This window comes from Coregonus clupeaformis, chromosome 7 (genome assembly GCF_020615455.1).
Source record: "Coregonus clupeaformis isolate EN_2021a chromosome 7, ASM2061545v1, whole genome shotgun sequence".
Taxonomy (NCBI): Eukaryota; Metazoa; Chordata; class Actinopteri; order Salmoniformes; family Salmonidae; genus Coregonus; species Coregonus clupeaformis.
In genome coordinates this window covers 28,258,477-28,271,348 of record NC_059198.1, presented here as the reverse complement: position 1 = coordinate 28,271,348, position 12,872 = coordinate 28,258,477, and the positions used below count along the sequence as shown (strand labels likewise).

General features: G+C 42.3%; 1 long non-coding RNA gene across 2 annotated transcripts; it reads left to right on the top strand.

Moving 5' to 3' along the window:
• The first annotated feature begins 601 nt into the window (after positions 1-601).
• On the top strand, positions 602-11,979 carry LOC121550853. Of its 2 annotated transcripts, none has more exons than XR_005996990.2 (4): positions 602-1,719; positions 8,754-9,029; positions 9,125-9,501; positions 10,087-11,979. It is a non-coding gene; the product is annotated as an uncharacterized LOC121550853 (long non-coding RNA). The 2 variants fall into 2 exon arrangements; XR_005996991.1 differs by lacking the exon at positions 602-1,719 and adding an exon at positions 2,161-2,205.
• Positions 11,980-12,872: the final 893 nt, after the last annotated feature.

The window sequence follows — 12,872 nt, the reverse complement described above, 5'->3', positions numbered from 1 at the left end:
CAGTTGGTGTGTGGTTGCCTCTTCCTGTAAACAGATTGAATCAAGCCATTATTATCAAATGTAGGAGTCAAGAGAAAGCCTGGAGATCAAGAGTAATGTCAATACGTTTTAGGTCCCACTTCACATTGAGTGGCCTAAAACCTTTGTAATTACATGGTAGTTACATAGTACTTACAGCTGTTATACCATTTTTTTATACAGTTACAAGTATGTAACAATTTGTAATTACAAGGTGCCCATATACACTCACCGGCCAGTTTATTAGGTACACCACCCCGTACACGAAAATGGATCGCTCCTACAGACAGTTAGTCACGTGGCCGTGGCTTGCTATATAAATTAGGCAGACAGGCATCGAAGCATACAGTTAATGTTTGATTGAACGTTAGAATGGGCAAAACGAGTGACCTGTGCGACTTTGAGCATGGCACGCCAGATCCAGTATCTCAGAAACGGGTGCCCACGACCCATCCTGCCTGATGTCAACGGTACAGGCTGGTGGCGGTGGTGTACCACTGTCCAATCTGCAGCAACTGCGTGATGCCATTGCGTCAGCATGGACCAACATCCCTGTGGAATGTTTCTGACTTGTAGAATCCATGTCCCGAATAATTCAGGCTGTTCTGGAGGCAAAGGGGGTCTGACCCAGTACTAGATGGGTGTACCTAATAAACTTGCCGGTGAGTGTATGGAACTACAATATAAATGCATACGTTTTAGGCCACTTCATGTAAACGCAAAGCCTTTTGTGTATGTAATATAAAATATAGAACTGTATATTTATTAAAGTCTGTAAAAATGAGTGCCTCAACATTTAAGGGCCCTTAGAGTACATGGAGAATAGATTGCAAAGGGGGGGGGCTGATAGGGAAGAAGAGAACAATTCATATTGTACAAAGGGATAGTCAGTGTCGATTTTCTATCAATATTGGTCCTCTGGTTGTTAGGAGAGAGAGTATCTCCCTTGACACCCTTTCGCCACTGTATGTAGCCTACACAAAATTTGTATTAATCTTTTGTATAATATTGCTTTGCGTTATCATTAAAATATGGAGTTTTTATAATGATAATTATTGTTTTATTGTGAAAATGACTGAAAAAAACTATCGAGCAAAATGTGTTAATATTTCTCTAAAAATATGTCAGAAAGTAAATTATATATTTACAAATATTTTTTAACTGTTACATTTGTGGCCACAAAATGTAAATTAGGCCCCTATGTCTTTTTATAGCCCTAGTAGGCCTAGAGGATACCCCACACTACAGCATTTCTTTGGTGAATTTTGTGCGCCCCCTGGAGATCAATTTATGAGTATTTAAAATGTAACTTGTGAAAAATATATCAAATATTTCAATAGGCCTTTTGTTTAGAAAAACAATCATATCCTTAGGCCTAATGAATTATAGAAGAGACCTGAAAACTAATGTGTTAATTTCAAAGAATCTATCTCATAAGATTTGTTGTGTGATTTGCAGAACTTTATTTTTCTTGTATGTTGCTCATATGAGGAATCTACAGGATTTCAAAACAGCTGGTCATCATTCTGATCTTGCACAACAGTTCCTTTGCGACGCGCCCCTTGGGATCTCCGTCATCCCCGATGAAACAACGGAAGCCCATTCATTTTCATTGAAGGAAGCGAAGTGGTAGGGGCGAACATTGGGCGACGCGAGCGTGGAAGACGGAGCGTGAACAGGGCGGGACCAAAATTGGGGAAAGTCTGTATATCCATAATCTTTGGGAAAGTTGAAATATTGAACTTTTGTCGCTTACGCGACATCGTGTTGCTATTGACCAATCGAATCTCACTATGGTTTCCAGCCCGTACTGGATTGGCTGTTGATAGCACCACCATGAGGGCGATGATTCAGGGTTGCCATGTTCGCAATTTTTGTACAATTGGGCTACTTTGAAAATGATGTCGCGGATGAAAATGTAGCCTATTGGTTGCGGGGTTTTGGGCTACTTCTATGTTACATCGCGGCCGCCATGGCATTTTTCTTACAAATAACATATAATTCACTGTGACCTGCTGCTGCTGAATATCTGGCAGTGGGTGAGTGAGTGATGGGGAGGGGAGGGGAGGGGAGGGGAGGGCCAGAGGGGTTGTGTGTGTGTTGAGACTGGGCGCAGCAGCTGAGTCACGTGAGTGAGAGTAGCGACAGCAGCACGCGCACATCTTGACAACTTTTTAGCAGTTGTAGGTAGGCTATTTAGATTGTCATTATGGAGACCTATTTCCAACCCTTTTTCTATAAAACATTAACGCGCTAGAACAGAACAGATGCGCATCAAGCAATAACGGCGACAAACCCCAGGAAAACAACTTTAGGCGGTCTAGAGCGCATTAGATAAATTCGCTAGGTGGTTTAAACTGCATTCTGATTTCGATTTTGCTTATGGAAAACCATAGTAAGCGAAGGGTTTTACGCATGCTCAGTGGACATTTTAAATGGAAGTTATGGAACTCCCTCGCGTGCTTCTATTAAGGGGACAAGACCACAATGAAACTGGCATTACATTTGGAAAATGATATCCTACATTTGTATCTGTTGGCCATCAAGTAGCCTATTAATTTCTATGCCTATGTAGGATACTGTAGCCTACCATTTGATACAATTACTATATCACTGGAGTCATTGCAAATCAATTTGTGACACTTGTGTAGCCTTCCTGGAGTTGGCAAACGGTTTTAATAAATAGCCTATAACGTCAGTTTATTGTTCATATCCTTATTATTAAGATTTGAATCAGTGATTGAAATGACGACCCCATCCTCACTAGCCTATTCCAGTAGAGCAACAGAAGCACTTCTTACCTCGAAATCGCCTCGCTATTCATGTTGAATAAATTAGTCTGTCAATTTGAACTAAGCAAGCTGCTAAATCGTTCATTTTACATCTTGCCTAGGTTACTTTAGGCTATCTGAAATTAGATGTAGGTCTATCAGGGGATATAGGCTACCTGCATCTAGTTAACCAAACCATGTCAAAATTGAATTACAATCATGAACCCAGATTTTAGTCAGTAGGCCTAGCTTATTGAAATGACAAGTCAATCTCGCAAATAGGCCATTTATAACGGTTTGTAGTCTTAACGTCTGGCACATAATAAAGTCACAATTGCCAGAAAATTGCCTAACATTACTTTTTTTAAGTGGGTGGTTTGAGCTCTGAATGCTGATTGGCTGAAAGCTGTTGTATATCAGACCATATACCACAGGTATGACAAAAAATGACTTTTTTGAACAGTGAGAGACAGAATAACAACAAAAAAATCCAGAAAAACGCATGTCAAAAATGTTATAAGTTGATTTGCATTTTAATGAGGGAAATAAGTATTTGACCCCCTTTCCATCAGAAAGATTTCTGGCTCCCAGGTGTCTTTTATAAAGGTAACGAGCTGAGATTAGGAGCACACTCTTAAAGGGAGTGCTCCTAATCTCAGCTTGTTACCTGTATAAAAGACACCTGTCCACAGAAGCAATCAATCAGATTCCAAACTCTCCACCATGGCCAAGACCAAAGAGCTCTCCAAGGATGTCAGGGACAAGATTGTAGACCTACACAAGGCTGGAATGGGCTACAAGACCAACGCCAAGCAGCTTGGTGAGAAGGTGACAACAGTTGGTGCGATTATTCGCAAATGGAAGAAACACAAAATAACTGTCAATCTCCCTCTGCCTGGTCCTCCATGCAAGATCTCACCTCGTGGAGTTGCAGTGATCATGAGAACGGTGAGGAATCAGCCCAGAACTACACGGGAGGATCTTGTCAATGATCTCAAGGCAGCTGGGACCATAGTCACCAAGAAAACAATTGGTAACACACTACGCCGTGAAGGACTGAAATCCTGCAGCGCCTGCAAGGTCCCCCTGCTCAAGAAAGCACATATACAGTGGGGAGAACAAGAAATTTGATACACTGCCAATTTTGCAGGTTTTCCTACTTACAAAGCATGTAGAGGTCTGTAATTTTGATCATAGGTACACTTCAACTGTGAGAGACGGAATCTAAAACAAAAATCCAGAAAATCACATTGTATGATTTTTAAGTAATTAATTAGCATTTTATTGCTTGACATAAGTATTTGATCACCTACCAACCAGTAAGAATTCCGGCTCTCACAGACCTGTTCGTTTTTCTTTAAGGTGCCCTCTTGTTCTCCACTCATTACCTGTTTGAACTGCACCGGTTTGAACTCGTTACCTGTATAAAAGACACCTGTCCACACACTCAAACCTCTCCACAATGGCCAAGACCAGAGAGCTGTGTAAGGACATCAGGGATAAAATTGTAGACCTGCACAAGGCTGGGATGGGCTACAGGACAATAGGCAAGCAGCTTGGTGAGAAGGCAACAACTGTTTGCGCAATTATTAGAAAATGGAAGAAGTTCAAGATGACGGTCAATCACCCTCGGTCTGGGGCTCCATGCAAGATCTCACCTCGTGGGGCATCAATGATCATGAGGAAGGTGAGGGATCAGCCCAGAACTACACGGCAGGACCTGGTCAATGACCTGAAGAGAGCTGGGACCACAGTCTCAAAGAAAACCATTAGTAACACACTACGCCGTCATGGATTAAAATCCTGCAGCGCACGCAAGGTCCCCCTGCTCAAGCCAGCGCATGTCCAGGCCCATCTGAAGTTTGCCAATGACCATCTGGATGATCCAGAGGAGGAATGGGAGAAGGTCATGTGGTCTGATGAGACAAAAAAAAGAGCTTTTTGGTCTAAACTCCACTCGCCGTGTTTGGAGGAAGAAGAAGGATGAGTACAACCCCAAGAACACCATCCCAACCGTGAAGCATGGAGGTGGAAACATCATTCTTTGGGATGCTTTTCTGCAAAGGGAACAGGACGACTGCACCGTATTGAGGGGAGGATGGATGGGGCCATGTATCGCGAGATCTTGGCCAACAACCGCCTTCCCTCAGTAAGAGCATTGAAGATGGGTCGTGGCTGGGTCTTCCAGCATGACAACGACCCGAAACACACAGCCAGGGCAACTAAGGAGTGGTTCCGTAAGAAGCATCTCAAGGTCCTGGAGTGGCCTAGCCAGTCTCCAGACCTGAACCCAATAGAAAATCTTTGGAGGGAGCTGAAAGTCTATTGCCCAGCGACAGCCCCGAAACCTGAAGGATCTGGAGAAGGTCTGTATGGAGGAGTGGGCCAAAATCCCTGCTGCAGTGTGTGCAAACCTGGTCAAGACCTACAGGAAACGTATGATCTCTGTAATTGCAAACAAAGGTTTCTGTACCAAATATTAAGTTCTGCTTTTCTGATGTATCAAATACTTATGTCATGCAATAAAATGCAAATTAATTACTTAAAAATCATACAATGTGATTTTCTGGATTTTTGTACCTCTACATGCTTTGTAAGTAGGAAGACCTGCAAAATCGGCAGTGTATCAAATACTTGTTCTCCCCACTGTACATGCCCGTCTGAAGTTTGCCAATGAACATCTGAATGATTCAGAGGATATCTGGGTGAAAGTGTTGTGGTCAGATGAGACCAAAATGGAGCTCTTTGGCATCAACTCAACTTGCCGTGTTTGGAGGAGGAGGAATGCTGCCTATGACCCCAAGAACAACATCCCCACCGTCAAACATGGAGGTGGAAACATTATGCTTTAGGGGTGTTTTTCTGCTAAGGGGACAGGACAACTTCACAGCATCAAAGGAACGAAGGACGGGGCCATGTACCGTCAAATCTTGGGTGAGAACCTCCTTCCCTCAGCCAGGACATTGAAAATGGGTCATGGATGGGTATTCCAGCATGACAATGACCAAAACACACGGCCAGTGGCTCAAGAAGAGGCACATTAAGGTCCTGGAGTGGCCTAGCCAGTCTCCAGACCTTAATCCCATAGAAAATCTGTGGAGGGAGCTGAAGGTTTGAGTTGCCAAACGTCAGCCTCGAATCCTTCATGACTTGGAGAAGATCTGCAAAGAGGAGTGGGACAAAATCCCCCCTGAGATGTGTGCAAACCTGGTGGCCAACTACAAGAAACGTCTGACCTCTGTGATTGCCAACAAGGGTTTTGCCACCAAGTACTAAGTCATGTTTTGCAGAGGGGTCAAATACTTATTTCCCTCATTAAAATGCAAATCAATTTTTAACATGCGTTTTTCTGGATTTTTTTGTTGTTATTCTGTCTCTCACTGTTCAAATAAACCTACCATTAAAATTATGGACTGATAATTTCTTTGTCTGTGGGCAAACGTACAAAATCAGCAGGCGATCAAACACTTTTTTCCCTCACTGTACTTTTTTGTTGATCTACAGATGTTTGCTGTTCGTATTACCGTGTGAATATTACATTGTTTAAACAACTCAATTACTATTTAATTGTATTTTCTAGGATTGATGATAAACTTTCTGGAAGTCATAGTAAACTTGTTTTTGACTATTTGAAGTCCAAGTCCAATCTCTCCCACTGAATCAATATGTCTCTGATCAAGAAAGATATCTGATCAAGAAAGATCTCTATTGGTGGGTGTGGTAGATTCATTTTGAAGAATATAAATTGTTTCTCTCGAATTTGGTCCCTAAGAGCAGTGGTTCCCAAACTGTGGGGCGCGCCCCCCTTGGGGTCAGCAGGGAGGGTTTTTGAGGAACTCAGTCCAGCTTTCAATTTAAGCTTGAAAGTTGTAATAGTAGAATGCACAAGGTGCAATTTCAAAATTGGGTACTGTATCATCAGTTTCTCTTGTCATGTCAGTCATTTCCTAGGTGGTAAAAGTCTGGATGGATATTGTCTTTGTTGGCATAGTAACAACCCCCCACCTCGTGAGTCGCGAACCATATGACCCCAAATTGCTCACTCTCCTCTTGTTGGCAGAAATAACATTTATCATGTTTTAAGCGAATTTACCCGAAATTCTACATATTTTGCCATGGGCAGAGAAAAAAATTGTGCAGTTTTAAAGCAAATTTCCTGCAATTCTACACATTTTGCAATGTCTTAAATGTGTTCATATGATACCTGAGTGAGTCAACAAAATCAATGGAGGCCCCCATGGGCACATATTCTGGCTGTTACGAACCCCGTGGCTTTAAACGTCTAGGGTGGATGGAGAAGAGACCCGTAACATAATTCATGCAAATTAGAATCGTGACATGGAACAGTGAGAACAAAAACTACACGACAACCATAAACTACCGTCAAACATATAAGGTTTATTTTTAAACACACGGTAAAGGTTTAGGAAAAAGGGCTGAGCAGGACCCAAGAAATGAAACAATGGTGTAAAACACCCCTAAACTGATCTTGCCTGCCTCAAGAACCGCTAAGCTACTGCTAATCATACAAAAGTACAGTGGGTGGTCCGCTCAGGTCTAACTAGTGTTTTTAGACAGTTTTCTTCCTAAGGGTAATGTACGCCCAAGGGCAACTTGCTTAAATTCCCCTTTTCCCAGAAACACACAAAGTTACCAAACAGAGTAACCAGCAAATGAGTGAGTACACAAAACACCACAGTATCCATACTCACATACGAAAAGTAGTCTAACAAAGTTACCAAACAGAGTAACCAGCAACTTAGTGAGTAAACAAAACACAGGACACCACAGTATCCATACTCACATACAGAAATCGTCTCCCTAACAACAAACACAACTGACCGGCTTTTAAACAATGGGATGTGTGATTGAAAAACCAGAAACAGGTGGTGCAATGCAGAGGAATATTCACTGATTGGTCCACCTTAGCAATCAGCAGACACCCCAACGACCACCAATCAGGAACATACAGGACACCTGTGATTAGGGCAGAAGGAGAGGAAGAACACAAAAAGACACAGGATACCTGTATCCGTAACACTGGCCATGATAACTACAAGCTGGTTAGCCTGACATACCTACCTAGCTAACATGGGCTAGTTGATCAACTGTACATTTCTGACATGTTATAAATAGCTCTCTAATGTCTGTCAGTGAATGACATAACAAGATAAAAACTTCCCATGCACTACCAAATTTCGAAATTGCACCTTGTGCATTCTACTGTTACAACTCTCAACCACATTAATAAATTGAAAGCCCGACTGAGTTTTTTTTATTACCCATGTCAGCTAAGGTTTTATTGCTAGGTTTTTTGCCCCATAGATTTTGTTGTAATGTTTTAGTCACTTAAATATCACATAAATACACATTGGACATGGCAAAATGTATTGAATTGCAAGAAAATGAGCTTTAAAAATGATAAATTGTCTCTGCACCTCATGACAAAATGTGTAGAATTGCAGGAAATAAGCTTTAAACCTGCAAGATTTTCTCTTCGCCAACAAGAGGGGTGTGAACAGTTTGTGTCATGAACAGTGCTTTTGCCCATAGAAATAGACGTGGCGCATGCACAGGGGGGTGCAGGATGTTCCACAATGCTGGAAGGGGTCTGAGTGCAAAAGTTTGGGAACCCCTGCCTTAGAGCACTATCAATATTAAAAGTTTGAATCATTTACTCCATTGTTCCTGACTTGACTGAGTGACACTGTGTCCTTTTTTTTGCAGAATCAATAGGCAAATTTCGCTTACCCTCTGATAGAGAAAAGTATGGCCACTTCAAACGTTCAGTTTTGCATAGTCAAACCAGTTGTCTTGGCCAGCAGAGAGATTGTAATACAAACCAGCAAAAATACTAGCAAATATATGTTTATTGACAGACATTGCTTTGTTATGCCAGTGCTATTTTACGGTTGCATGTAATCATTGCCATGTTGCTCACATGTCATGTGGTCTGACCGGTAGGCAGGCCTACACATGCCTCCTCTCCTCTTGTGCTCAACCCTCCCAGAGTGGTGGTGAGATATGGAGACTCAGTCTCAGTCAACTGCAGCACATCATCCACAGACCACGAGGGGATGGGCTGGGAGGCCGCATACGGAGGTACAGGTTTAGAACAAGCTGTCAACATTGTCATATGGACTGTGGATAACCTTACTGATTGGACAATAGAACCTAAATGCTACATCACCCTCACTAACAGCGACCAACCCATAGAAGTGCTTCCAGTCATTCTTTACAGTGAGTATTTTCCTCCTTGTGAATGTGAAAGTTATGTTTCTGTTTAACCGTATATCAGCATTGAGGGTTTTTTACCTTGTTGACCTCCTCTACAGAGACTCCAGACAGCGTCTCCATCTCTCCTCTGAGCCACTCTGGTCCCATGGTGGAGGGGACAGAGTACCAGCTGCAGTGTGACATACAGAACATCGCTCCTCTACAGAACCTGGTTGTGAAGTGGTACAAAGGGAATTAGACCCCCCAACCTATTCCAGACCTGAAGCTGAGACCCTGGACATCAGAGTGGGGGAGAAAACCACCTTAAATGGCACGGCTACTGGAAGGCCCACTCCTCTGTACAGTTGGCAGTCTTCAGATGTCCAAGAAGCTCTTTTCCCCGCCTCCTCCGAGCTCCCAGGAACCTACACCTGCACTGCCTCCAATCTGATAGGCAAGAACAGCAAGACATTCACTGTGAATCCCAAACCTAAAGGTAGGATCATGTTTCTAATTAGTACCTAGTCTTATCTTTCTCACAAATGCTTCTATTCTCTCCTTCTACCCTTCCCTCTTCCCTTCTCGTTCCCCCCTTCACTCACTCACTAGTGGCATTCATGTTACCCTTTACCTGAATGAGATTGTGTCCATTGGTAAGGGTACATCATCAGGTAACCACAAGTACTTTGTTACTTTGCAATTATTACATTGTAACTACACTGTACATATGAAACTAGCTACCATGGAAATAGGTTTTTCAGGCCACTTAATGTAAAGTGGGACCCAATTTTCCCATACCATGAATATGTGTTACTTTCTTAATATTTCCCAAATAGACTACTACTCTGAGAAATATCTCCTTTGACAGTATATTTAAATGTCTAATATTGCCAATTTGCTCCTGTTTCTCCAGGCAGTCGTGGAACCACTGCAGGGATAGTACTGGGCGTGCTGGCTTCCTTTGCTCTAGTGTCTGTCAGTGTGTTGCATCACAAACAAATAAACTCTGCTGTTGCTGGGGCTGAGGAGCTTGGGATGGTCAGCTGATCAAACCCTCATTAACCACACCCTCTTCCCACAGGGAACATTCTATGCCATCTTAGGATCGGGCCTGGGCCTGGCCTTGCTGGTCGGGATTGGCTATTTCTTTGTCAAACAGACAGCAGGTCCCAACTCCATCATCTGAGCAGGCCAGAGGAAGAGCAATTCTATCGCCAGTCTGACCAGCAGGACTTCCTCAACAGACACTCTATGAATAATAATGGTTGCTTATTTAATTATTATGATGGATGGCTTCAATCCTGCATGGCTTATAAATCCAAAGAGTGCTTTCTATTAGCCTACTCCACCCAATGGCTTTGTGCCATTTGGATGTGGTGTTGCGTTGTTTTGAATGTGGCTTGTGCTGTGTCTGTGTAAGCATGTGGCGCGACACTACAAAGCATTCATTCACAGGCATGTGTGTCCTGTTTTATTATTTGTTTTATAATCAAGCATACCTGAATGTAGTTTCTCTTCTCACAGCAACTGTGTCTCTGTCACGGAGGTAAAGCGGCTGTGAAAAGAGACTAGCCTGATCGCTGTAGTCTGATGACAGCACCAAGTGACCTTATGTGACTGTACAGTGAGAAATGAGCCATGCAATGCATCACTTCCTATCTAATGCTTTTTTTTAGTTATTGCTCTAAATTGGTGATACCAGAGCATTTTAACTGATTAAGTTCGCTATTCCAAGAGCCACAGGCAGCATCTCTCCTCATTATCTCTGCCCACACTCTTCCACTTTATTTCTCTCTTTTACCATCACAACACCCTTGATTCTCAGTATTGTCAGTATGCTTGATGATAGCATTAATCATTGGTCTTTCACTTTCTCAACCTATATCTGTGGACCATAGGGAAGCGAACATCCAAACCGTCATGATCCCCATGGACAGTCTCCTGCACACAGGCTCAGGGCTGTGAAGAGAGAAAGTCCACTAATGTGTTTTATCTTTCTCAGGTGAATAGGCTACACAGTCATATCTCACCATAGCTGGCTCACATGGTACTTTAAGATGTTGCAATACTGTGTGTTACTTGAAACAATGCCCTGAGATGATGATGTTACTTGCCACTTCTTTCTGTTTTGACAAGAGTGCAGTGGCACAGTCCTTCAATCATCACATTCATGCTAGATATTTCAAGGTATGATTACAGTGTTAAGCGCAAGGTATGTTCAGTTCACGTTGCGCAGGGCTGGAATAGCATTGGTGCAGTTGGAAATAGTGCTTGTAAGGTGCACACAACACTATTTGAGTTGCACTATTGTAAATTAGCTTTTTACATGTAATGTTTGTGTATTGTGTCACTAACTAATTATGTGTTTATTGTCAATTTCATTTCAGCACTGAATGTTGTTATATGCTCTCTTTAACAGTCACTTACAGTCATGCTCTACATTATTTAGACATTTTTGTCAGCTTGCTTATGTTTATATGACCTCTGTGATGTATGTGAGGGTTTCCATCTGACTGCTCTTCCGTTCAGACATTTAGTTCTCTCTTCGGAATGCTGATACTGTCAGGCTCAGCATTGAGATTCCGTTTCATGCAGTGTTCTACTGCAACCTATTTAGGTGAGAATGATGCTGTCTTTAATTTCCCTTTTCAATAGTGCTGTAACATTGGTTGAAAGTGTTGAATCGACAATGTAGGTGATGTTTACCATGCATACACAGCATTCACTGTCAAACATCAACCAGCTATACTCATTGAGTTCAAGTTTTGAAAGAATCAGTCTTTCACTGTGACATGTTCCTCTACTGTCTTTTGTATGCCATTGTGAACCTTTCTCTCATTGTCTCCCATACATCACTGTAGCAGTGACACTTCCATACTAGTCAGTGCAAACTAAGGTCAATGTGAAGCAAAGCATGAAAGTCCATCTGTTATCCTGTCTAAGGTGGCTCATATAAATACTTCCTTTTTCAGAATTGAGTGTGTGTCTTTTTGTGTCACTCGGGTTCTGCTTCATCCTGGTGAAGGAGACTTCTGCCTTGCCAAGAAACACTTTGTGTGTGCAGCCTGACTGTTGCTATAACAACCTGGCTGCAGTGTTGACAATTTGCCAGCACATTTAGTTCTGGAGCAAAAACATTTTATATTATACACACATGAAAATTTTCTGAAACAAGTGTACTGTACTGTACTTCCACAGCAAACAGAAATGCACAACATAGCAAAACAAAAGAGAGTAGACATACTGTAGACACTGAGGATTGGCAGCTGTGCCTTCTATAAATACACCCAATAAGCATCCAATTACTGAGCAATGTTTCTGGCACCCCACTCACGGCCGGTGCTGTTGTGCAGTGGTGGTACATTCTGATCACAGTGTGAGGCCTACACACTACATGCCGGACAACTCAAGTCCAACAATCAAACCTGCTGAGTCTTGACAAAGCATGGGGTCTCCAAGCAGCGCGCGTATGGGAATCAAACATGCCTGCAGAAAATAGTAAAACTGCAGTGTGAGTTCTCTCAAACCACTTATGTATATCAAACCACAGTCACCCAGGAACTGTTTAGTTTCAGGCAAGTTAACACAGGTCATTGGGGTTTAATTTCAGATAAAATAACTGAAAATTGTAACTGTAGCACCCTTCTGAAGTCATGGAATTTTATATGGGCATTTTCTAAAAACAGAAAAGAGATGTCATCTGAATAGCTTGGGGTTGTGCTGCTGTAACAATACATGACAGCGAACAGAACTACAGAAGATCTAGGCTGAGATTCTAGGAGTAGGAATACATTTTGGGGTGAAATATATAATGGGTCTGACATATCAACTCTCATTGAACATGAAAATACAGATTCTAACTAAATC